Genomic DNA, 24,839 nt, shown 5'->3' with positions numbered 1-24,839 from the left:
ATGACAACTCCTTGGTAAAAGGAATTGTCAAAATGCATGTATTTCAACATATGTCATGTATGTTGTTCCATGTATGCTAAGTGTTTGCAGAAATGCATGAATGATCTAAAGTGTAATTTATTACACTAATTGCGGGCGTTGAGAAGTGATTCTCAACACTCCTATTGATGTGCATGATTTCCTTTATGCAAGTTACATTCCATGTTATTTAAATTCAAGCATTACCTATGCTTACATTTATGTTAAGTTGAGATTCTTCAGATGCGTATGTACCATGATTTAAGTTGTTGTTCCATTACTGTTTTTCATTCCATATGAATATCTGTTGTAGTGTAAGGTGTGTGGGACTATGCATTAGTCCAGGAAATCGGTAATCGACTCTATGTTCGTGGTTGAGGTTGCTTTCGCCACGTAGGATGTATTAGACGAACCCGAGACGTATTAGAGTTGTCGGCAGTGGTTTGGCCACGCGGAGTGTTTGCGCACTCTATGTCGCTCAACTCAACGTGCGCTCGTGCTAGTCGAGTTCGTCAAGTAACCCGATTGTCCGATGTATGTTCACCATGTATGGACGCTGCTGCTTGAATATAGGGTACCGAACTTACCAGTGAAATCCTATTAACCATGGTACCTCGATCCGCTAAGACTCATGAGCCGGACATGGTAGTATGGGACACCGTGGTCGAGCTGTCGGCCTACGCTGGGGTGACGAGCCTCCCCGCAGTGACCAGTGAGCAGCTAAACTCGTGAGCCGATTATGGTGGTATGGGACACTAAATTCGTGCTGTCGGCCTACATTGATTGGTGACGAGCCCTTTGTAGTGACCTCGAGCATACCTGGATACTGTGATGAGGTGACGAGCCGAATTATGGTAGTAAAGGTATGAAAGGCGTGCATTGATTGGTGACGAGCCCTTTGCTATGACCTCAAACATATGATCGTATGAGATGTCTAGGATTGACGACCCTAGTATGGATTACTGTTTGGATGGTGATATGAGGAAGGTATCTTAGCTTCCCAATCCTGCTGTGTGAAACGGACTAATAACAACTTGGTAATCATATCCATGCACCGCATTTGCATGTGCTTTGTAGATGTGGCGCACTTTGAGGCGATGTCATGCGTAACGTAAGATGCAGACGCTGAGGGTGTACGCGTGAGGGCACGCATCATATTGCATACATCCTTGCATTAATAAGAGTACTTAGGATTTATTTAATTGTCCTGCTTTATCATTACTGTTTGATTGAACTGATAACATGTTAACCAGTGCCTTATTGTTCCACTGAGTTGATCACTCACTCCCACGTTTCTGGGGCGGTGTTAAACACCCACCAGACTCTGTCTTAGGCTCTGATGTTGTAGATGTGGATGCGACTTCTGAGGCAGAGCGGGAGCTGGATGATGATGAGGCTGCGTTCTCTTATATGCAGTTTTCAGACGGGTTCTAGCGAGCCTCGGTCTGATGCACGGGATCTCTGGGAATATTTTTGGGAATTTAAGTGATGTAACTTGATACTTACAATTTTGTTAAATAACACTTTCATACGACCTGTCTTGTATATGTACTTCAAGGATTTACACTTGTACACATATTTTCTATAAGTCTTCCGCTTGCTTTATTCACTTGTCCCTGAATCATATCTATGTTTTGGCTTAATCTATTCCATGTTTTATGCACTAATACAGTCAACATACATCCATCCTTAAATATGTTGCATAAGTGATGTTTTGGAACTCGGGAGCTGAGTTACGCTCGACCCCCAAATTTTAGGGCATTACATTACGCCTCTAAAAGCTAGATCCCTACTGATAACAAAGCAATTCCAAGCATGATCAAGTTGACTGACTGCATGTTCAACAATAGGGTCAAGTTGTCTGGAAAGCCATTTAGTCAGTAAGTTCCTTTCTCTGAAAAGGGCATGAAGGATGGGCATTTATCAAGAAGATAAAGAGTTGAGAATTCCTACAGATATTCATCAATGGTAGTATGTTCTACAGTGATGTGTAAAATTCGGTTGCCATATGAAGTAAACGATCGACCGTTATGCTCTTGATTGAATAGTCATGGCCGAAACTATGCAAAGAACCACATCTAAAGGAGCCATATGGGACCTCCAGCTAAATACAACCCTCTTGAATTAACTTCATAGAGTCCTCTGTACAAATGGCTAAGAATAAACGATGTCAAGGCTGTTTGTTGACCTTAAACTAAGAGTTCAGCGAAAGTAACGTATTCAATCGTAACTTGTTGAGCATTAACGCACAGGAGATGTCGACAAATCCAGAAAAGGAGAAAAGTGAGGTACTCAAGCTCTTCGACTGGTCCTGTGAGTTTGCGATAAGAATTCATGAAATTGGTATAGGTTTTGACATTCTTGTTTGTGAAATTCGTGCATTGTTCGACTTTGATCTTTGCATGGTAGGTAGACCAAAAGGGGGAAGTTTAGTAAGATGGAAGATGTCCTTGATAGGGATGATCATCAGCCTGCAACCGAACATAAAAGTGTTGGTGGTAATACTCCAAAATGAAGTTAGTGCCAAAAGAAGTGGAATGTTGGGAAGATAATCTGAAAGAGAAAGCTTAATACACGAAAAAAATCCCAATTTCCTTCCACAAATCTTCATATTGGATCGATACCTTATTGAACCAATCTTCCTATCCAGGAAGAGGTTTCGCCCATAACCTTGGTGTTTCAAACATGATATCTGCAATGGATCTAGAGGTTGTAGCGATTCGACTGCGACATCTAGAGAAATTGAAGGACACAAACCATAAGCATCTTCATGGATTGAAGATTTAAAGATTGTATCTGTCGAACAGTGGTCTGAAAAGAGATCCATCACAGCCATAATATCTTTTTTTATCAAAAGAAGGCACAGATGAGGAAGAAGCCATGGTTACAGGAAAGTAAGAAATAGAATAAAGGAAGAAAAAAATGAGGAATCGTACGAGAGGCAAGAATAGAGTCCCGTATATATAGGAGATTTGGAGGCTGAAGTAATTAAGAAGCATGCCTTTTTGTAGTAAAATGACTATTTTTAAAGACATGTGTCTACACAGGATGTATCCGTCGTTTGATATTGACACGCTTTGTGATGGTAACACGTGTGAATAATTAATTATAATACTCAAACGTCGCAGCCATTTTCTATGAAAGGGTAGCAGTGAGGGGGGAAATGTTTCTACCCTATTCTACCAGATCTCATTACGGTCGCATTCGTGTGGATTACATGTGTATGAGGTTAACGGTCGAAAGATTGTAGTAAGAATGTGAGATCGAATTTCAGGAGATTTTCATCACGTGCATTGCACATGACAGGTAATCATTAAAGCACAACCAAGTTCGAATAACCAAACAATTGGTTAATCGGTGGTCAAGTCACCACATATGTTGAACAAGTGTAACATCCCGAAAAATTTTATGCAAGGACCCGAGCACCACCTCAATCAGGTTTCTCTTGGGACTCAAGCCCTTAGAAGTTAAGTGTGAATTAACTAGCGCTAAACTCGATTGCCTGTGAAATTAGCACCAATCACTTTAAATTTGATCTACAAGACACAAAACCTGTAGAATCGTTAGCGCTATATTACCCTGAAATCTAGGATTCAACGCTAAATCCAGTTGCTCTCGGGAGTACTTGGAAACTTTGTATCGGACCTGGACCACGCGTCGAAAGTCCAATAGCGATGATCTTAGACAATTATGATCACCTTGTAGGGCTTGACAATTACCTCAAAATTCAAGTCCAGATGATGTCCTGAGACGATTTGCTTGAGTCCGGAGTAAAGAGTGTGAGAAAGGTGAAATTATTTAGAAATTAAATATGAATTTAAGAAATATGAGTCGCGTCACTTGTGCACCGATTTTAAACATTCTGACTGTCAGAATCTGACTCAAATTCACCCTCAGATTAGGAAAGTTGGCCCACACATGTCAAAGTGCTTGTGGCCCTGATCGAGTTTCGGTGGCCGTTGAATTGAAATTGGTCCGCCATGAGTGATCTGAAAACCCTATCGGACTGAAAATTTAACTTCCTTAAGATCCAATATTAGTGAGCTTAAGTCCGACCGCACAGAAAAAGGACCTCCAGAAGCGCTCCATTGGATCGAAATAGACCCGAATTTTTTATAACCTAAGTATACCTTGGCCCTAGGGCGATTTTCATCAATATTAGGCCTATATAAAGACCTTAAACCCTCACTCTCAAATTCCATACGAATTTTCTAAACCCTAGCTAAGAGAGAGAGAGAGAGAGAGAAAGTGAGAGAGAAGTTGGTGAATCATCTTGAGATTCTTCCCTGTTACTCTGCGTACCTAAACCATCGCATCTGAATCGTTATTCCGGTGATTCTAAGTTCATTCTTGGATAAGTCAATCAAACCCTAGCCTGTTTTGGAGCTTAGAATAGTCTAAGTGTTGATGTAGCTCATTTCATTCATGCCTTAAGTTATCTAGTCGCCGTTGACGAAGACTTATCATCTGAATCAGATTTGTTGTGCACTTTCTGGTTTAAGGTGCGGACTATATTCGTATAGGTTATGGTTTTCAAGGCTTTCAATGTCGGTTAATGGTTTATTATTGTTGTGGGTGAAATTTCAAATGCCAAATGCGATGTTTATATTGCGTTCCTGATATATATGGGGTATATTAAGATTTGTGTATTCCATGTATAGGTAGAAAGTATCGTATATGTATGAAATACGAGCATGTGTTTGCCATGATTAATTATCGTGTATTCGTGTTAGTTGTACGTGTGTCAACTCCTTGGCAAAAGGAATTGTCCAAATGTGTGTTATCACCAACATACGTCATGTATGTTGGAATATGTAGTCTAAGTGTTTGTAGAAATGTTTGAATGATCAAGTGTGTAATATATTATCCTGTTTATGGGCGTTGAGAAGAGATTCTCAACTATCTTATTGATGTGTATGATTTCCTACATGCAATTTACATTCTTTGTTGTTTAAATTCAAGCGCTACTTAGGTGTGAATTCATGTTAAGTTGAAATCCTTCAAATGCTCACACGCTTGTACGATTGGAATTGTTGTTCTTTTACTATTTTGAATTGCTGGCATGAATATCTGTTATACTTGAATGTATTTGGGACTATGAAATAGTCCAGGGAATCAGTAACAAACTTTGAGTTCGTGGCCGAGGTTATTTTTATCACGTAGGATGTGTTTGATGAACTCGAGTCGTATTAGGGTTGTCGGCAGTGGTTTGGCCACACAGAGTGTTTGCGCACTCTATGTCATTCAACTCAATGTGCACTTGTGCTAGTCCAGCTCATCAAGTAACCCGATTGTCCCGGTGGATGTACACCATGTATGGACGCTACTGTTTGAATATAAGGTACCAAACTTACTAATGCAATCCCGTTAACCATTGTACCTCGATTCGCTAAGACTCATGAGCTGAGCATGGTGGTATGGGACACCGTGATCGAGTTGTCGGCCTACACTGGGGCGACGAGCCTCCCCGTAGTGACCAGTGAGTACACCAGACTTATGAGCCGATTATGGTGGTATGGGACACTATATTCGCGCTGTTGGCCTACATTGATTGGTGACGAGCCCTTTGTAGTGCCCTTGAGCATACCTTGATATTGCATTGAGGTGACGAGCCTTAGTGTAGCAACTAAGGTTTGACTAGGCATACATTGATTGGTGACGAGTCCTTTGCAGTGACCTAGAACTATATGATCGTATGAGATTGTCTAGGACTGACGACCCTAGAATGGATCACCGTTTGGGAATTGATATGAGGAAGGTACCTTAGCTTCCCAATCCTGTTGTATGAAAAGGACTAATAACAACTTAGTAATCATGTTCATGCACCGCATTGTATGTGCTTTGGCATCGTGGAGCACTGCGGGAGGTTGTCATGCGTACCGTAAGATGAAGACGCTGAGGGAGTGCAGGCGAGAGCATGCATCATTTCTACATACATCCTTACATTAACAAGAGTAATTAGGACGTGTTTACTTGTATTGCCTTATCATTACTGCTTGATTGATTTTATAATATGTTAACTTTTACTGTATAGTTCCACTGAGTTGATCACTCACTCCCACATTCTGGGACGGTGTTTCAACACCAACCAGACTCTGTCTTAGATACAGATGATGATGCGACCCTCGAGACAGAGCATGAGTATGAGGATGACGAGGACGCGTTTTCTTTTATGCAGTTCTCAGGCGAGTTCATGTGAGCCGTGCCTTGAGCTACGGGAATTCTGGGTTTCTTTTGTAATGGATGATTTCATTTTGATACTTATATTTTGAAACAAACACTTGTAATTATGACCTGGCAGAGCATACATATCTCAGGGACTTATATAGATATACATATATGTTTCTTTAGTCTTCCGCTTGCAAATTTCATATATCCCTAGATTATGTTTGCAGTTTGGCTTAATCTACTCCATGTTTTATGCACTCATACAGACAACATACATCCATCATTGCATATGTTTTATAAGTGATGTTTTGAAACTCGGGAGCTGAGTTACGCTCGACCCCCGAATTTTAGGGCGTTACATGTTGGTATTAGAGCATAATTTGGATTAAACCAGACCTGGGTTATGGTCACACAACACATGCTGACACCACTTTAGTGTAGGAGGGTGCAAGATTAATCTAGAAACAGTGTAGGTTTTTCAATTGCTCTTATCGGCGAAAGTTGACTGAAAACGATCACCGAGATCGAGTCCGTACACACTCTTGATCATGCAGAGCGACCCCAAATCTCTTCTAGACTGTCCATTGACGGGTTTAGACTCTGTATCATCCCTTTCCAGCTATTAGAAATCTGGTAAAAATGAATCTGTATCAAATTCTATTCAAATGACCCGATAAGAGTCGAAACGGACTAAGGGCCCAATCTGGGCATTTATAGGGGGACCCAGGGTGGGACCCACATCAATTACTGACCTAGGGGGCATGAGGACCTCATCTAAATGGTGAGTCCTCGCCGGAATGTCCAGAGGCTGGTGATGACCTCGCCGGTTCGGAGAGCCCTCGCCGCCCAGCGGGCCTGGCCGGCTCGGGCCGATGCATATGGGGTCTAGTGTGGCCCACTCCTCCACGGTTGCACATTTTTAACTCCCCCAAAACCCTCCTTGCTTCACAAAACTACCCTCCAAGCTTCCCTTTTCAGAAAATTTCTCTCAAAACCCCACAAAAATCCTTCCCCACCTCCATTGCTGTTTTCTCTCTCTTCTTTTTCCATTTGAGTACTCAAATCCCTCCTTTGAGTCTCAAATTCATGGAAGCCTCACCATTCCTCCCATTTTTCCTCTTTCCTTTCATTTTTCATGGCCATATTTGAGCTTATCACAACTATATTTTCTATTTCTACCATTCTCTCCTTTATGGGGAAGAAAAGAGCTCCTGTTGATGAAGCTGGGCCTAGTCGCCCAACCCGTTCACAAAGGCTGAGAGGTGCTGCAGTGAGCTCAACTGCCACTCGAGAGTTTCAGACAAAGCGGGATCTCGATCCTCAGTCTCCTGTTGGAAGAACTTTGTTCGCGGAGCTATCTCATGGAATCTATGAGGGCCGTAGGGTCCTTTTTGGAGCTCATGTAGATTCGCGGCTATTTGGAGAATATCTCTTATTTGAGCGCTTGGAAGGGGCCGGTTGATGTTCGCTATTTGAGGGTGAATACCACGCCAATGTGGGTACTGTCCGAGCTTTCTATGCCCACATTCGAGAACCTTCGCTGGAGCCATTGCAGTTCAAGATCCCTTGCAAAAGAGATCGGCAGGCTACAATCAATGCTGCTTTGATATCCTGACTTTTGAACGTGCCGCTTGGTGAGGTTCATGCAAGTGAGAAGAATCTGAGTAGTACGCGTGAAAGAGATCACCGCACGCTATTCCTTTGTGGTCGTCTGGTTGAATGGCAGCCTAACAGAAGCCTTTTAGTGACCAACATGACAGACGACTTCCGCTTGCTTCACCACATCTCCACATTCAATATTTATCTAAGGTGGAGTAACCGCAGTGAGTGTACGTGCCTGATGGTAGATTTCCTGTATCAGGTGGGGCAAGGAGAGAAGCTGTGTGTGCCAATGTACATCTTGCGTCAGATTGTCCTTATCGCTCGTTCGAATAGGAGGACCGAATCGCTCCCATTTGGCCGACTCATCTGTAAGATTACAGATGAGTTTGGCTACAGACTCGGGGCGAAAAAGCCGGTACCTATCCGTTACATCAATGAGATGACTCTTAATCAGATGGATATCGGGCCTCGTCGATGACAAGCCTTACTTGAAGAAAGTGAGGATGAGACTGAGAGCGATGAGGAAGAAAGTAATGGCGAAGGTGGAGCTGAAATAGAAGAAGAAGAAGAGCAGGACGAGGAAGAAGTGGAGGCCCAGGATACGAGTGAGAGTTCCCCTCCTGCGGCACCGGAGCAAGGCACAGATCAGGCCACCAGGGATGCCTGTATAGCTCGACTTGAGGAGGGTCAGGCTGTCCTACGCCAGGACATTATGGATCTTCGGGGCCTCGTGAAACATAAGTTCAAGAAGGTGTCTCGCACTCTGAAGTCTATCCTGTGTTGCCTGCAGGATAAGGGTGCCCCTCCTCCATCACCTGATTTCGACGAGTAGTTACAAATATAGTCGTCCCTTACTCTGTTTTGTTGCTTGTTATTGTGTGTAGCCATTATAGGCATAGTAGTTTGGAAGTTATTTTGTGGTTTGAAGCTTAAGATGTATTAGCTCGCATGTTTTCTCTGTCGCGATTCATGTAATGCTGCACTTCTTGTATTGCGATAATTTTGTTAAATGAAATGCATGTTGTTTTTCCATAAGTTGTGATGTAAATGCTGTGTGGGTGGATTATGTGGATGTTGAATCTCACAGGTTGCATCCTCTGTTGAATGTAGGGTATGCCTCCTAAGGGCTCGAAGACTTCGGCCCGTCTCTCTTTGGGCGAGTCGCTTGCCGGGGTTTCCCTCTAGGCAATAGCCAGACGGATCCACAGTCGGGCCCGTCTCATTTTGGCGCTGGGCCTGACTCTCAGCCAGCTACTAGCCCCGTTGCTGGGCCGACTCCTGTGATACCACCCATGGCTCCACCAGTCACCCCTTCAATTCCTAAGCCGAACCGTGCATCTGCGTCGACGCCTTATGCATCTTTGTCCGCTCCGCCTCTTGATAGGCTTGAGCAGATAATGCTGTTGATGCAGCAACAGCAGATCTAGCAGCAGCAATGGTTTTTGTCTTCTATGGCTGGTATCTTTGCTCAGTTGATGGGGGAGACTCCACCTGCTTCACCTATGCACCCATCTGGGAACACTAGTGCTAGCGGCACATTTGAGCAATTTTAACACTTACGACCTCCCACATTTACGGGTTCTCATACCCGAGGAGGCCAAGTACTGGATTGACCGCATCTCTAAATGTTGAGGCCGCTTCACTGTTCTGAGGCTGAGCAGGTCGAGCTTGTCTCCTTCGTGTTTGAGAAGGAGGCCAGTTTATGGTGGGACAGTGTTCTCCACACAGTTGCTGAGGGTTTTGAGTGGACGTGAGAGGCATTTGATGCTCGCTTCCTGTAATGACCCTGAAAATTTTATGCCAAGACCCGAGTACTACCTCTATTTTCCTTAGAAGCTTTTTGGGGTAATTAGCGCTTAACTCAATTGCTTGTGAAATTTACATCAGTCACTTTAAATTGGATTTGCATGATTCAAAATCTGTAGAATACTTAGCGCTATGTTACTCTAAAATCTGGGATTCATCGCTAAAGCCAGTTGCTTTTAGGAATTTTTGAAAGTTCTGGATCGGACCTGGACGGCGCTTTGAAAGTTCGATAGCGATAATCTTAGGCTGTTGCGGTCACCATGTTGGGCTTGACCATCACCTCAAAAATCAAGTTCATGTGATGTTCTGGGTCAATTTGATTGAGTCTGGAGTGAAGAGTGTGAGAACGGTTGGAAATTAATTAAGATTTTATGAAATCTGAGTCGTGTCGCTTGCGCGATGATTTTAAGCAATCTGACCGTTGGATTTTGTCCCAATTTTACCCTCTGATCAGGGGAGGTGGCCCAAGCACGTCCTTGTACTTGTGGACCTGATCGAGATTCAGTGACCGTTGAATTGACTGTGGTCCGCCACAGCTGATCTAAAGATCCAGTCGGTACGAAAACTCAACTTGACCTAGATCCATGGTCACTGAGCTTAAGTTCGACCTTTCGTGGTAATAGGCCCACTGGAAGTGCTTCGTTAGATCGAGAGAGGCTTGTTTTGGTTATAACCTAAGTATACCTTGGCCCTAGGGTTATTTTCATCAATGTTAGGCCTATTTATAGATCTTAAAACCCTAACTCTCTTTTCCATACGAATTTCCTAACCCTAGCTAAGAAAGAGAAAGGAAAAGAGAGAGAAAGTGAGAGAGAAGTTGGTGAATCATCTTAGATTCTTTCCTATTCTTCTTCATCCTTGAACCTTCACTTTAGAATCGTTATTCCGGCGATTCTGAGTTCATCCTTGGGTAAGTTAACCTAACCCTAATCTATGTTAGAGCTTAGAATAGTCTATGTGTTGTTGTAGCTCATTTCTATTCTTGCTTTAGGTTGTCTTGTCACCGTTGACGAAGACATATCGTCTAAAATCAGTTCGGTGTTCCATTTCTGGTTAAGGTACGGACTTTAATCGTATAGGTTATGGTTTTTAAGGCTTTCAATGCTAGTGAATGGTTTATTCTTGCTATAAATGATATTTCACATGTCAAATGTTATGTTTATTTTGCATTCCTGATATGCATGTGATATATGGAGATTTGTGTATTCTATGTGTATGTATAAAGTACCATATGTGTATAAAATATGAACTTGTGTTTGCCATGATTATTTGTCATGTACTTGTGCTAACTGTATGTACGACAATTCCTTGGCAAAAGGAATGGTCCAAATGCGTGTATTTCAACATACGTCATGTATGTTGTATTATGTATTCCAAGTGTTTGTAGAAATGTCTGAATGATTTAAAGTGCGGTATATCAACCGTTGAGAAGCGATTCTCAACTCTTCCATTAGTGTGTATGATTTCCTTCATGCAAGTTACATTCCTTGTTGTTTAATTTCAAGTCTTACTTATGCTTAATTCCATGTTAAGTTAATATTCTTTAAATACTCATGTATCATATGATTTGAGTTGTTGTTCCATTACTATTCTAAATTGTTGATATCAATATCTGTTATAGTGGAATGTGTTTGGGACTATGAATAGTCCAGGAAATCGGTAATCAGCCTTACGTTCGGGGTTGAGGTTGCTTTCGCCACGTAGGACGTGATTAGATGAACCCAAGTCATATTAGAGTTGTCGGTAGTGGCTTGGCCATTCGGAGTGTTTGCGCACTCTATGTCGTTCAACCCAACGTGCGCTCGTACTAATCGAGTTCGTCAAGTAACCCGGTTGTCTGATGTATGTTCACCATGTATGGACGGTACTGTTTGAATCTAGGGTATCGAACTTACCGATGCAATCCTGTTAACCATGGTACCTTGATCCGCTAAGACTCATGAGCCGGACATGGTGGTATGGGACATCGTGGTCAAGCTGTTGGCCTACGATGGGGTGACGAGCCTCCCCGTAGTGACCAGTGAGCAACCAAACTCGTGAGCCGATTATGGTGGTATGAGACACTATATTCGTGCTGTCGGCCTACATTGATTGGTGACGAGACCTTTGTAGTGACCTCAAGCATGCCTGGATACCGCATTGAGGTGACAAGCCTTAGTGTAGTAACGAAGGCATGATAGGCGTGCATTGATTGGTGACGAGCCCTTTGCAATGACCTACAACCATATGATCGTATGAGATGTCTAAGACTGACGACCATAGAATGGATCACTGTTTGGATGGTGATATGAGGAAGGTACCTTAGCTTCCCAATCTTGCTGTATGAAAAGGACTAATAACAACTTGGTAATCATGTTCATGCACCGCATTTGCATGTGCTTTGTAGACGTGGCGCACTTTGAGGCGGCGTCATGCGTAACATAAGATGAAGACGCTGAGGGTGTACGCGCGAGGGCACGCATCATTCTTCATACATCCTTGCATTAACAAGAGTACTTAGGATATGTTTAATTGTTCTGCTTTATCATTACTACTTGATTGAACTGATAACATGTTAACCTTTGCATTATTGTTCCACTGAGTTGATCACTCACTCCCATGTTCTGGGGCGGTGTTAAATACCCACCAGACTCTGTCTTAGTTGCTGATGTTACAGATGTTGATGCCACCCTTGAGGCAGAGTCGGAGATCGATGATGATGAGGCTGCTTTCTCTTTTATGCAGTTTTCAGACGGGTTCTAGTGAGCCTTGTTCTGATGCAAGGAATGCTGAGATTTCTTTTGGGAATTAAATGATGTAATTTGATACTTGTAATTTTGATAGTAACACATGTATTACGACCTGGTATGTATATGTATTTCAGGGATTTACACATGTACACATATATTTCTTTAAGTCTCCTGCTTGCGATCTTCACTTATCCCTGAATTATATTTGCAGTTTGGCTTAATCTATTCCATGTTTTTATGCACTAATACAGACAGCATACATCCACCATTTAATATGTTGCATAAGTGATGTTTTGGAACTCGGGAGCTGAGTTATGCTCGACCCCCAAATTTCAGGGCATTACAAGTTGGTATCAGAGCATGATCTGGATTAGACCGGACCTGGGTTATGGTCACACACCACACGCTGTTGCCACTTTAGTGTATTTGGGTGCGAGTTTATCGTAGATTGTGTGTTTGTGCTCTGTTGCTTCTATCGGTGAAAGTTTACTGAAAATGATCGCTGAGATCAAGTCTGTGCTCTCTCCTAATCACACATAGCGACCCAAAATCTCTTCTAGACCATCTATTAATGAGTTTAGATGGTTTATCATCCTATTTCAACCATTCAATCTTCAAGAAATCTCTGTTTGTATCAGATTTCTTCTTGAATGGCCCGATAGGCGTCGAACCAAGTAAAGGGGCCGATCAGGGCATTTCCAGTGGGGCCCAGGGGGGGACCCACCTCTTTTTGGAGCTTAGGGACCAGGAGGACCTCGCCAGAATGGCGAGCCATTGCCGGTAGGTCCAGAGACCGGCGATGTCATCGCCGGTTCGGCGAGGCCTCGCCGATCAGCGGGCCAGCTCAGGCCAACGAATGTATGGCCTAGTGTGGCCCACCCTTCCACGATTTACTGGTTTAAACCTTTCCTATACCTTACTTCCTTCACAAACCTCCCTCCCTAGCTCTCCTTTCCTTCAAGTTCTTCTCCAAACCCCTCCAAATCTCTTCCAAATCTTCTTCTTCTTCCATTTTCGTGCTTACCCTACCTACCCATCTCAAAACCCTCACCCCCATTGCTGTTTACCTTCCCTTTTCTTCTCATTTGGGCTCTCAAATCCTCTTTTGGGATCTCAAGTGTGTGAGAGCTTCCCCTTTTCTTCCTATTTCTCTCTCTCTCTCATTTTTCATTGCCCCTTTTGAATTTATCACAGCCATCTTTTCCATTTATACCCTTCTTTCTTTGATGGGGAAGAAGAGAGCACCCGTGGATGAAGCCGGGCCTAGCCGCCCAACCCGTGCACGGAGGTCGAGAGGTACCATCACGAGCACGACCGCCACCCGTGAATTCCAGACCAAGTGGGACCTTGATCCTCGAGCTCCCATTGGTAGGACCTTATTGGTGGAGCAATCGCATGGAGTCTATGAAGGCCGTAAGGTCCTTTTTGAGGCTCATGTTGATCCGCAACTATATGACGAGTTTCAATTGTTGGAGCGTCTGGAAGGGGCTGGTTGGTGTCCCTTGTTTGAGGGCGAGTTTCGCGCGAATGCAAGTACCATTCGAGCTTTTTATGTCAATATTCGTGATCCTTCGCTGGAGCCTCTGCAGTTCAAGATTCCTTGTGGTAGCGGTCGGGAGGCCACGGTTAACGTCGCTTTGATATCCTGACTCCTGAATGTGCCACTTGGTGAGGTGCATGCCAGTGAGAAGAATTTGAACAGTATGCACGAGAGGGACCGTTACACCCAGTCCTTGTGTGGTCGTCTGGTCGAATGGCAGCCTAATAGAAGTCTTCTGGCTAGCAACATGACGAACGACTTCCGCTTGCTTCACCATATGTGTATGTTCAATGTGTATCCGAGGTGGAGCAATCGCAGCAAGTGTACGTGCCTGATGGTAGATTTTCTGTATCAGGTGGGGTAAGAAGCAAAGTTGTGTGTGTCGACGTACATCTTGCGTCAGATTATCCTTATCGCTCGTTCGACTAGGAGGACCGAATCGCTTCCTTTTAGCCGACTCATTTGTAAGCTTGCATATGAGTTTGGCTATAGGCTTGGAGCAGAGAAGCCGGTTCCTGTTCGTCATATTAATCTGACGACCCTTAAGTAGATAGAGATTGGTTCTGGTCGGCAAGCCTCAGAGAGTGAGGATGAATCAGAGAGTGATGAGGATGAGAGTTATGCTGAAGGTGGTGTTGAGATTGAAGAAGAAACAGAGCAGGACGAGGAAGAGGTTGAGGCACAGGATACGAGTGAGAGCTCTCCTCCTGTGGCACCAGAGCAGAGCGCAGATCAGGCTGCCAGGGATGCCCATCTCGCACGGCTTGAGGAAGGGCAGGCTGTTCTACGCCAGGATATCATGAATCTTTGAGGCCTTGTGAAGCATAAGTTTAAGAAGGTGACTCGAACTTTGAAGTTTATCCTGTGTTGCTTGCAGGATATTGGTGTCCCACCTCCATCTCCTGATTCCGACGAGTAGTTGTTGGTGTAGCCATCCTTTGCTTTGTTTGTTGTTTTTTTCTGTGTGTAGCCGTTGTTGGCTTTGTAGTTGGAGTTGGTTGTAGTTGTTTGTTGTTGTTTGAGTATTAGATGTTGTAGTTCACATGCTTTCCCTGTCGTGATTCATGTAATGCTGCACTACTTATATTGTGACAATTTTGTTAAATGGAATGCATGTTGTTATCTTTGGAGTTGTGCTGTGATTGCTGTGTGGATGGATTATGTGGACGTAGAATCTTACAGGTTGCATCTTCTGTTGAATGTAGGGTATGCCTCCTAAGGGTTTGAAGTCTTCGGCCCGTCTCTCCTTGGTTGAGTCGCTTGCTGGGGTTCCTCCCTTAAGTGATAGCCAGTCAGATCCACAGACAGGCCCGTCTCATCCCGGTGTTGGGCCGACACCTATGTCTCCTTCAGTCATGCCTTCGGTTCCTGAGCCGAGCCGTGCATCTTCATCTGCTCCATCATCTGATAGGTTTGAGTAGATGATGTTGTTGATGCAGCAGCAATAGATTCAGCAGCAGCAACAGCAGTTCCTATCTTCCATGGCTGGCATCTTTGCTCAGTTAGTGGGGGCGACTCCTCCTGCTTCACCTATGCCTCCATCTGGGAGTGCCAGTGCGAGCGACACTTTTGAGCGATTCTAGCGCTTACGACCTCCTACATTTGCGGGTTCTCATAGACCCGAGGAGGCCGAGTATTGGATCGATCGCATCTCTAAGATGCTGAGACCGCTGCATTGTTCAGAGGTTGAGCAGGTTGAGCTTGCCACCTTCATGTTTGAGAAGGAGGCCAGTCTATGGTGGGACAGTGTCCTTCGCACTGTCGAGGAAGGATTTGAGTGGTCGTGGCAGGCGTTTGAGGCACGCTTCCATGAGAAGTATTTTCCGGTTACATACCGACATGAGAAGGAGAGTGAGTTCCTTTGCCTCTGCCAGGGAGGGCTATCGGTGACGGAGTATGAGAACCGGTTCACTGAGCTAGGTCGGTATGTTCCTTTGATTTTGGGGGATCAGTCGATGAGGATGCGGCGCTTTTCTGAGGGATTGAGGCCTGAGATCCGATCGAAGATTTGCTGTGCTAGCATTTCTTCTTATGCGGAGTTGGTGAGCATGTCCTTGCGAGCAAAGCAGGACGGGGATAGGGCGTCCCATATGTGAGCACCGATGGTTCCTTGGCCGCGACCTGACTTTCAGGGTGCACCTTTTCTCGGCAAGAGGCCGCGAGCAGATTCTCCTCTTAGGCGTTCAGCGCCGCCCGCTCAGCAGATGCGAGCTGATCTTCGCTGTTCGTATTGTGGGAAGACGGGGCATTTGGACCATTTTTACTTTTCGCGTATGCGGGCCAGTGGTTTTACTCCCCGGTAGAGGATTAGTCGTCCGATGCCTCAGGTTATTTCTCCTCCACCTCTTCGTTCAGCACCAGCTCATCCATCCTTCAGACCTGCAGTACCTAGCTTCAGGCCACCTCAGTGACCCATGGTTCCTCCGCCGAATCGTCAGCAGAAGGCTCGAGTTCATGCGCTCTCAGCTGAAGCGCCTATATCTGACTTGGTGGCGAGATCCTTCGAGGTTACAGCGCACATTGAAGGTATTCCCGTTTCTATGTTGGTGGATACAGGGTCCACTACTCTTATATCATATGCGGCAGTTAGGCGTTTGGGTTTGAGCACTGTTTCTATGTAAGGAGTGACGCTTACTACTGCCATGGGGATTTCCTCTACTATGAACAAGCGTTGTATGGATTGTTTAGTCGATCTGGGAAGTGGATCGATCCATGTTGATTTCTTTATCGCACCTCTTTATCATTACGATGTTATTATGGGTATGGATTGGCTCACGAGGATGCGAGCAGAGATTGATTGTGAAGCAAGGTCGGTGACCATCCATGGACCTGAGGGCGAGACAGTTACTTTCCCAGTTCAGGTCAGTTACCCTCTTCGTCTTGATTATTATACTTCTCTGTTAGAGAGTATGGCTGAATTGGCGTTTGATAGCATGCCGGTAGTTCGGGAGTTTGAAGATGTGTTTGAGTCAATTCCTAAATTACCTCCTCAGCATGAGATTGACTTTTCTATCGATCTCATGCTTGGTGCGGTGCCCATTTCATTGCCCACCTATCGTATGCCTCCGAGTGAAATGGAGGAGTTGAGGAAGCAGATAGATGGTTTACTGAATTTGGATTTTATTCGGCCTAGTATGTCTCCTTGGGGAGCACCTGTCTTGTTTGTGAAGAAGAAGGATGGTTCCTTACGATTATGTATTGATTATCACAGGTTGAATCTGGTAACTGTGAAGAATAAGTACCCTTTGCCCAGGATTGATGATCTGTTTGATCAGTTGAAGGGGGCACGGTACTTTTCGAAGGTTAATCTGCAGTCAGGGTATCATCAGTTGCGCATCAAGAGTGAGGACGTGCAGAAGACCGCTTTCAGGACTAGCTTCGGTCACTATGAGTTTCTTGTGATGTCGTTCGGTCTTACGAACGCACCGGCCGTGTTCATGGATCTGATGAACAGGGTGTTTCGGCCATTCCTGTTCCGATTCATCATTGTCTTTATTGATGACATCTTGATATATTCTGCGAGTCGGGAAGAACACGAGGAGCACTTAAGAGCGATTTTGGATACTCTCAGGAAGAATTAACTCTTTGCACAGTCCAAGAAGTGTGATTTCTAGAAGGAGAAAGTCAAGTTCCTGGGACATGTGGTGTCCAAGGAAGGGATAGCTGTTGATCTTGCCAAGGTAGCTGCAATGCAGGACTGGAAGCAGCCTGGTTCAGTTACTGAGGTAAGGAGCTTTTTGGGTCTTACAGGCTACGATCGACGCTTCATTCAAGACTTCTTGAAGATTGCTAGACTGTTGTCGCAGTTGACACGGAAAGATTTGAAGTTTGCTTGAAATGAGATGGCGGAGTTAGCTTTTCAAGAGCTGAAGGACAAGTTGACGTCCGCCCCTGTGCTAGTATTGTCAGAGCAAAGGGTTAAGTATATTATATATACTAACACCTCTTGCATTGGTCTGGGTTGTGTCCTTATGCAGAAGGACAGGGTGATTGCTTATGCTTCGCGTCAGTTGAGGAAACATGAAGAGAATTACCCTACGCACGACCTGGAGTTGGCAGCTGTCATTTTTGCATTAAAGCTCTGGAGACATTACCTCTATGGTGAGGAGTTTGAGCTCTTTTGCGACCACAAGAGCCTTAAGTATATTTTCACGCAGCGTGACTTAAATATGAGGCAGCGCCGATGGATAGAAACATTGAAAGACTTTAAGTTCGATGTTTCATACCATCCGGGCAAGGCGAACCTTGTGGCAGATGCGTTGAATCGCAAGAAGGCTATTGAGTTTGCGGCTCTGCTGACGAAGCAGAGTGGGATATGTTGGAGTTTGTGTAAGACTTTGAGCAGAAGCTTACGGTGGAAGAGCCGTATGAGGTTATCGCACACGTTCGTGTACAGCCCCTTATCGACGAGAAGATCGTTGCAGCTCAGGCAGATGATGAGCTTTTAGTGAAGATGAGGAAGCGGGTTGGTACAAATGAGAACTCCGACTGGAGTGTTAGTTCTGATGGAGGCCTACGATTTCATGGCCGGTTATGTGTTCCTGACATCCCTGACTTGAGACGGGAGGTTCTCGAGTTAGCCCATAGTTCTAAGCTTGCGATGCATCCAGGTAGCACGAAGATGTATCAGGATATGAGAAGATCTTATTGGTGGGATAATATGAAGGTCCATATTGCTGAGTTTGTTTCTCGTTGTCTCACGTGCCAGCAGGTCAAGGCAGAGCATCGCCGACCTCCTGGGCTGTTGCAGCCCATGCCCATAGTAGAATGGAAGTGGGACTTCATCTCTATGGATTTTATTTCTGGGTTGCCGAGAACGAGGAAGGGATATGATTCTATTTGGGTAATCATCGACCGATTGACAAAGTCAGCTCACTTCTTACCGATCAGAGTCACAAACTCTGCAGATGAGTTAGTTAGATTGTATATCAAGGAGATTGTACGTCTGCACGGAGTTCCCTTGGAGATTGTGTCTGACAGAGACACGCATTTCACATCTATCTTCTGGACTCGTATTCAAGAAGCGATGGGTGTGAAATTGAAATTCAGCACTGCGTTTCATCCGCAGACAGAAGGGCAGACGGAACGTGTGAATCAGGTCCTGGAAGACATGTTGCGAGTTTGTGTTTTGGATTTCAAGGACAGTTGGGATGATTGTCTCCAGTATGCAGAGTTCGCGTATAATAACAGTTTCCAAGTGAGTATCGGCATGGCTCCCTATGAGGCATTGTATGGTTGCCCATGTAGAGCACTGCATTGCTGGGCAGAAGTTGGCGAGCGTAGTTTGCTTGGCCCAGAGTTGGTGCAGGTGACTTCAGAGAAAGTTGGCATTATTCGACGTCAACTTCTGACAGCCTAGAGTAGGCAGAAGAGTTACGTTAATACGAGGCGGCGACTGCTTGAGTTTGAGGTTGGAGACCATGTATTTCTGAAGGTCTCTCCTATGAAGGGAGTTCTGCGGTTCAGTAAGAAGGGAAAGCTTTCGCCGAGATTTATTAGTCCATTTCAAGTTCTAGATCGAGTGGGAGCGGTAGCATACCGTCTTGCTTTGCCCACACCTCTTGCGGGCGTGCATAACTTATTTCATATTTCTATGCTGAAGAAGTACGTTCCTGATCCTTCGCATATTATCAGTTGGGAGCAGGTGCAGTTGAGTGAGGATGCCACTTATGTACTGCGACCGACGCGTATTCTTGACAGGAAGGAGCAGGTATTGCGTAGCAAGGTTATCCCTCTTGTGAAGGTGCTATGGACGCATCATAGTGAGGAGGGGGATACTTGGGAATCTGAAGCTGAGGTCAGGAAGAGCTACCCTCAGATCCTTGAGGAATATGAGAAGGTATGAATTTCGAGGACGAAATTTTCTTTAAGGGGGGTAGATTGTAATGACCCTGAAAATTTTATGCCAAGACACGAGTACTACCTCTATTTTCCTTAGAAGCTTTTTGGGGTAATTAGCGCTTAACTCGATTGCTTGTGAAATTTGCATCAGTCACTTTAAATTGGATCTGCATGATTCAAAATCTATAGAATAATTAGCGCTATGTTACTCTGAAATCTGGGATTCATCGCTAAAGCCTGTTGCTCTTGGGAATTTTTGGAAGTTCTGGATCAGACCTGGACCGCGCGTCGAAAGTCCGATAGCGATGATCTTAGGCTGTTGCGGTCACCATGTTGGGCTTGACCATCACCTCAAAAATCAAGTCCATGTGATGTTCTGGGTCGATTTGATTGAGTCTGAAGTGAAGAGTGTGAGAACGGTTGGAAATTAATTAAGATTTTATGAAATCTGAGTCGTGTCGCTTACGCGATGATTTTAAGCAATCTGACCATTGGATTCTAACCCAATTTCACCCTCTGATCAGGGAGGGTGGCCTAGGCACGTCCTTGTGCTTGTGGACCTGATTAAGATTTGGTGACCGTTGAATTGAGTGTGGTCCGCCACAGCTGATCTGAAGATCCAGTCGGTACGAAAACTCAGCTTGACCTAGATCCATGGTCACTGAGCTTAAGTCCAACCTTTCGTGGTAATAGGCCCACCGGAAGTGCTTCGTTGTATCGAGAGAGGCTTGTTTTGGTTATAACCTAAGTGTACCTTGGCCCTGGGGTTATTTTCATCAATGTTAGGCCTATTTATAGACCTTAAAACCCTAGCTCTCTTTTTCATACGAATTTCCTAACCCTAGCTAAGAAAGAGAAAGGAAAAGAGAGAGAAAGTGAGAGAGAAGTTGGTGAATCATCTTAGATTCTTTCCTATTCTTCTTCATCCTTGAACCTTCACTTTAGAATCGTTATTCCGGCGATTCTGAGTTCATCCTTGGGTAAGTTAACCTAACCCTAATCTGTGTTAGAGCTTAGAATAGTCTATGTGTTGTTGTAGCTCATTTCTATTCTTGCTTTAGGTTGTCTTGTCACCGTTGACGAAGACATATCGTCTGAAATCAGTTCGGTGTTCCATTTCTGGTTAAGGTGCGGACTTTAATCGTATATGTTATGGTTTTTAAGGCTTTCAATGCCAGTGAATGGTTTATTCTTGCTATGGATGATATTTCACATGTCAAATGTTATGTTTATTTTGCATTCCTGATATGCATGTGATATATGGAGATTTGTGTATTCTATATGTATAAAGTACCATATGCATATAAAATATGAACTTGTGTTTGCCATGATTATTTGTCGTGTACTTATGCTAATTGTATGTACGACAATTCCTTGGCAAAAGGAATGGTCCAAATGCGTGTATTTCAACATACGTCATGTATGTTGTATTATGTATTCCAAGTGTTTGTAGAAATGTCTGAATGATTTAAAGTGTGGTATATCAACCTAGTATGGGCGTTGAGAAGCGATTCTCAACTCTTCCATTAGTGTGTATGATTTCCTTCATGCAAGTAACATTCCTTGTTGTTTAATTTCAAGTCTTACTTATGCTTAATTCCATGTTAAGTTGATATTCTTTAAATATTCATGTATCACATGATTTGAGTTATTGTTCCATTACTATTCTAAATTGTTGATATCAATATCTGTTATAGTGGAATGTGTTTGGGACTGTGAATAGTCCAGGAAATCAATAATCAGCCTTACGTTCATGGTTGAGGTTGCTTTCGCCACGTAGGACGTGATTAGACGAACCCGAGTCATATTAGAGTTGTCGGTAGTGGTTTGGCCATGTGGAGTGTTTGCGCACTCTATGTCGTTCAACCCAACGTGCGCTCGTGCTAGTCGAGTTCGTCAAGTAACCCGGTTGTCCGATGTATGTTCACCATGTATGGACGGTACTGTTTGAATCTAGGGTACCGAACTTACCGATGCAATCCTGTTAACCATGGTACCTTGATCCGCTAAGACTCATGAGCTGGACATGGTGGTATGGGACACCGTAGTCGAGCTGTCAGCCTACGCTGGGGTGACGAGCCTCCCCGTAGTGACCAGTGAGCAACCAAACTCGTGAGCCGATTATGGTGGTATGGGACACTATATTCGTGCTGTCGGCCTACATTGATTGGTGACGAGCTCTTTGTAGTGACCTCGAGCATGCCTGGATACCGCATTGAGGTGACAAGCCTTAGTGTAGTAATGAAGGTATGATAGGCGTGCATTGATTGGTGAGGAGCCCTTTATAACGACCTACAACCATATGATCGTATGAGATGTCTAGGACTGACGACCATAGAATGGATCACTGTTTGGATGGTGATATGAGGAAGGTACCGTAGCTTCCTAATCCTGCTGTATGAAAAGGACTAATAACAACTTGGTAATCATGTTCATGCACCGCATTTGCATGTGCTTTGTAGACGTGGCGCACTTTGAGGCTGTGTCATGCGTAACGTAAGATGAAGACGCTGAGGGTGTACGCGCGAGGGCACGCATCATTCTTCATACATCCTTGCATTAACAAGAGTACTTAGGATATGTTTAATTGTTCTGCTTTATCATTACTGCTTGATTGAACTGATAACATGTTAACCTTTGCATTATTGTTCCACTGAGTTGATCACTCACTCCCACATTATGGGGCGGTGTTAAACACCCACCAGACTCTGTCTTAGTTGCTGATGTTGCAGATGTTGATGCAACCCTTGAGGCAGAGCTGGAGATCGATGATGATGAGGCTGCTTTCTCTTTTATGCAGTTTTCAGACGGGTTCTAGTGAGCCTTGTTCTGATGCGAGGGATGCTGAGATTTCTTTTGGGAATTAAATGATGTAATTTGATACTTGTAATTTTGATAGTAACACATGTATTACGACCTGGTATGTATATGTATTTCAGGGATTTACAAATGTACACATATATTTCTTTAAGTCTTCCACTTGCGATCTTCACTTATCCCTGAATTATATTTGCAGTTTGGCTTAATTTATTCCATGTTTTTATGCACTAATACAGACAACATACATCCACCATTTAATATGTTGCATAAGTGATGTTTTGGAACTCGGGAGCTGAGTTATGCTCGACCCTCGAATTTCAGGTCGTTACACTTCACAAGAAGTTTTTCCCGGTCACTTATCGACACGAGAAGGAGAGTGAGTTCCTTCGCTTCCGTCAGGGAGGGATGTTGGTGACAGAGTATGAGAATCGATTTACTGAGCTAGGTCGGTATGCTCCATTGCTCCTGGGTGATCAGCCGATGCGGATGCAGCATTTTTCTGAGGGATTGAGGCCTGAGATTTAATCGAAGATGTGCTATGCTAGCATCTCTTCTTATGCTAAGTTCGTGAGCATGTCCCTACGAGCTGAGCAGGACGGGGATAGGTCACCCCGTATGTGAGCACCTATGGTTCCCAGACCGCAACCTGACTTTTCGAGTACACCATTTCTTAGCAAGAGGCCATGGGCAAATTCTCCTCCAAGACGTGTAGCGTCACTGGCTCAGCCGATGCGTTCAGATTTGCACTGTACATATTATGGAAAAATCGAGCATTTGGATCATAATTGCTTTACACGAATGCGGGACAGTGGATTTACTCCGCTACAGAGGAACAGCCGTCCGATGCCTCAGGTCATATCAACTCCACCCCTTCGTTCAGCTCCAGTTCACCCATCCTTCAGACCTTCTTTACCTCGCTTCAGGCCACCTCAACGGCCTATGGTACCACCGCCGAATTGCCCACAACAGGCTCGAGTTCATGCGCTTACAGCTAAAGCGCCTAGGGCTGACTTGGCACCGAGATCTTTTGAGGTTACAACTTGCATCCAAGGTGTTCCCGTCTCCTTGTTGGTGGATACCGGGTCCACTACCTCTATTATATCGTATGCGGCAGTTAAACGCCTGAGTTTGGGCATTGTTACTCTGAAGGGAGTGACACTCACTACCGCTATAGGGACCTCCTCTGATATTACCAAGATTTGTATGGGTTGTTTGATTGATCTAGGGAGCAAATCGATTCTAGTTGACCTCTTTGTCGCACCTCTATATCATTACGACATCATTTTGGGCATGGATTGGCTCATGAAGATGCGAGCAGAGATTAATTATGAAGCTAGACTGGTGACAGTCCATGGACCTGAGGGCGAGACATTTACTTTCCCTGTTCAGGTCAGTTACCCTTTCCATTTTGGTTGTTATACTTCTCTATTAAAGAGTATTGCTGGTTCGGTGCTTGAAAGCACGCCAGTAGTTCGGGATTTTGAAGATGTATTCGAGTCGATTCCTGGATTACCCCCTCGGCACGAGATTGATTTTACTATCGATCTCATGCCTAGTGCGACACCTATTTCATTGCCCACCTATCACATGCCTCCGAGTGAAATGGAGGAATTGATAAAGCAGATAGATGGCTTGTTGAAGTTAGGCTTTATTCGACCTAGTGTGTCCCCTTGGGGAGCACCTGTTCTGTTTGCCAAGAAGAAGGATGGTTCCTTGCGACTATGTATAGATTATCGTAGGTTAAATCAGGTGACAGTGAAGAACAAGTATCCCTTGCCCAGGATCGATGATCTGTTTGATCAGTTGAAGGGGGCATGGTACTTTTCGAAGAATGATCTGCAGTCAGGGTACCATCAGTTGCGCATCAAGGATGAGAACGTGCAGAAGACCACATTCAGAACTAGTTTCGACCATTATGAGTTCCTTGTGATGTCGTTCGGTCTTACGAACGCACCGGCCGTATTCATGGATCTGATGAACAAGGTGTTTCGACCATTTTTGATCCGGTTCGTCATTGTCTTTATCGATGACATTTTGATATACTCTATGAGTCGGGGAGAGCACGAGGAGCACCTAAGAGTGGTCTTGGAGGCTCTCAGGAAGAATCATCTTTTTGCGTAGTACAAGAAATGTGACTTCTGGAAGGAGGAAGTCAAGTTCCTAGGACATGTGGTGTCCAAGGAAGGGATAGCTGTCGACCTCGCTAAGGTAGCTGCAGTTCAGGACTGGAAGCAGCCTGGTTTGGTTACTGAGGTGAGAAGCTTTCTGGGTCTAGCAGGCTATTATCGACGCTTCATACAACACTTCTCGAAGAT

This window comes from Magnolia sinica, chromosome 13 (genome assembly GCF_029962835.1).
Source record: "Magnolia sinica isolate HGM2019 chromosome 13, MsV1, whole genome shotgun sequence".
NCBI lineage: Eukaryota > Viridiplantae > Streptophyta > Magnoliopsida > Magnoliales > Magnoliaceae > Magnolia > Magnolia sinica.
The sequence above is the reverse complement of the archived record's forward strand: the minus strand, read 5'-3'. Positions refer to the sequence as shown.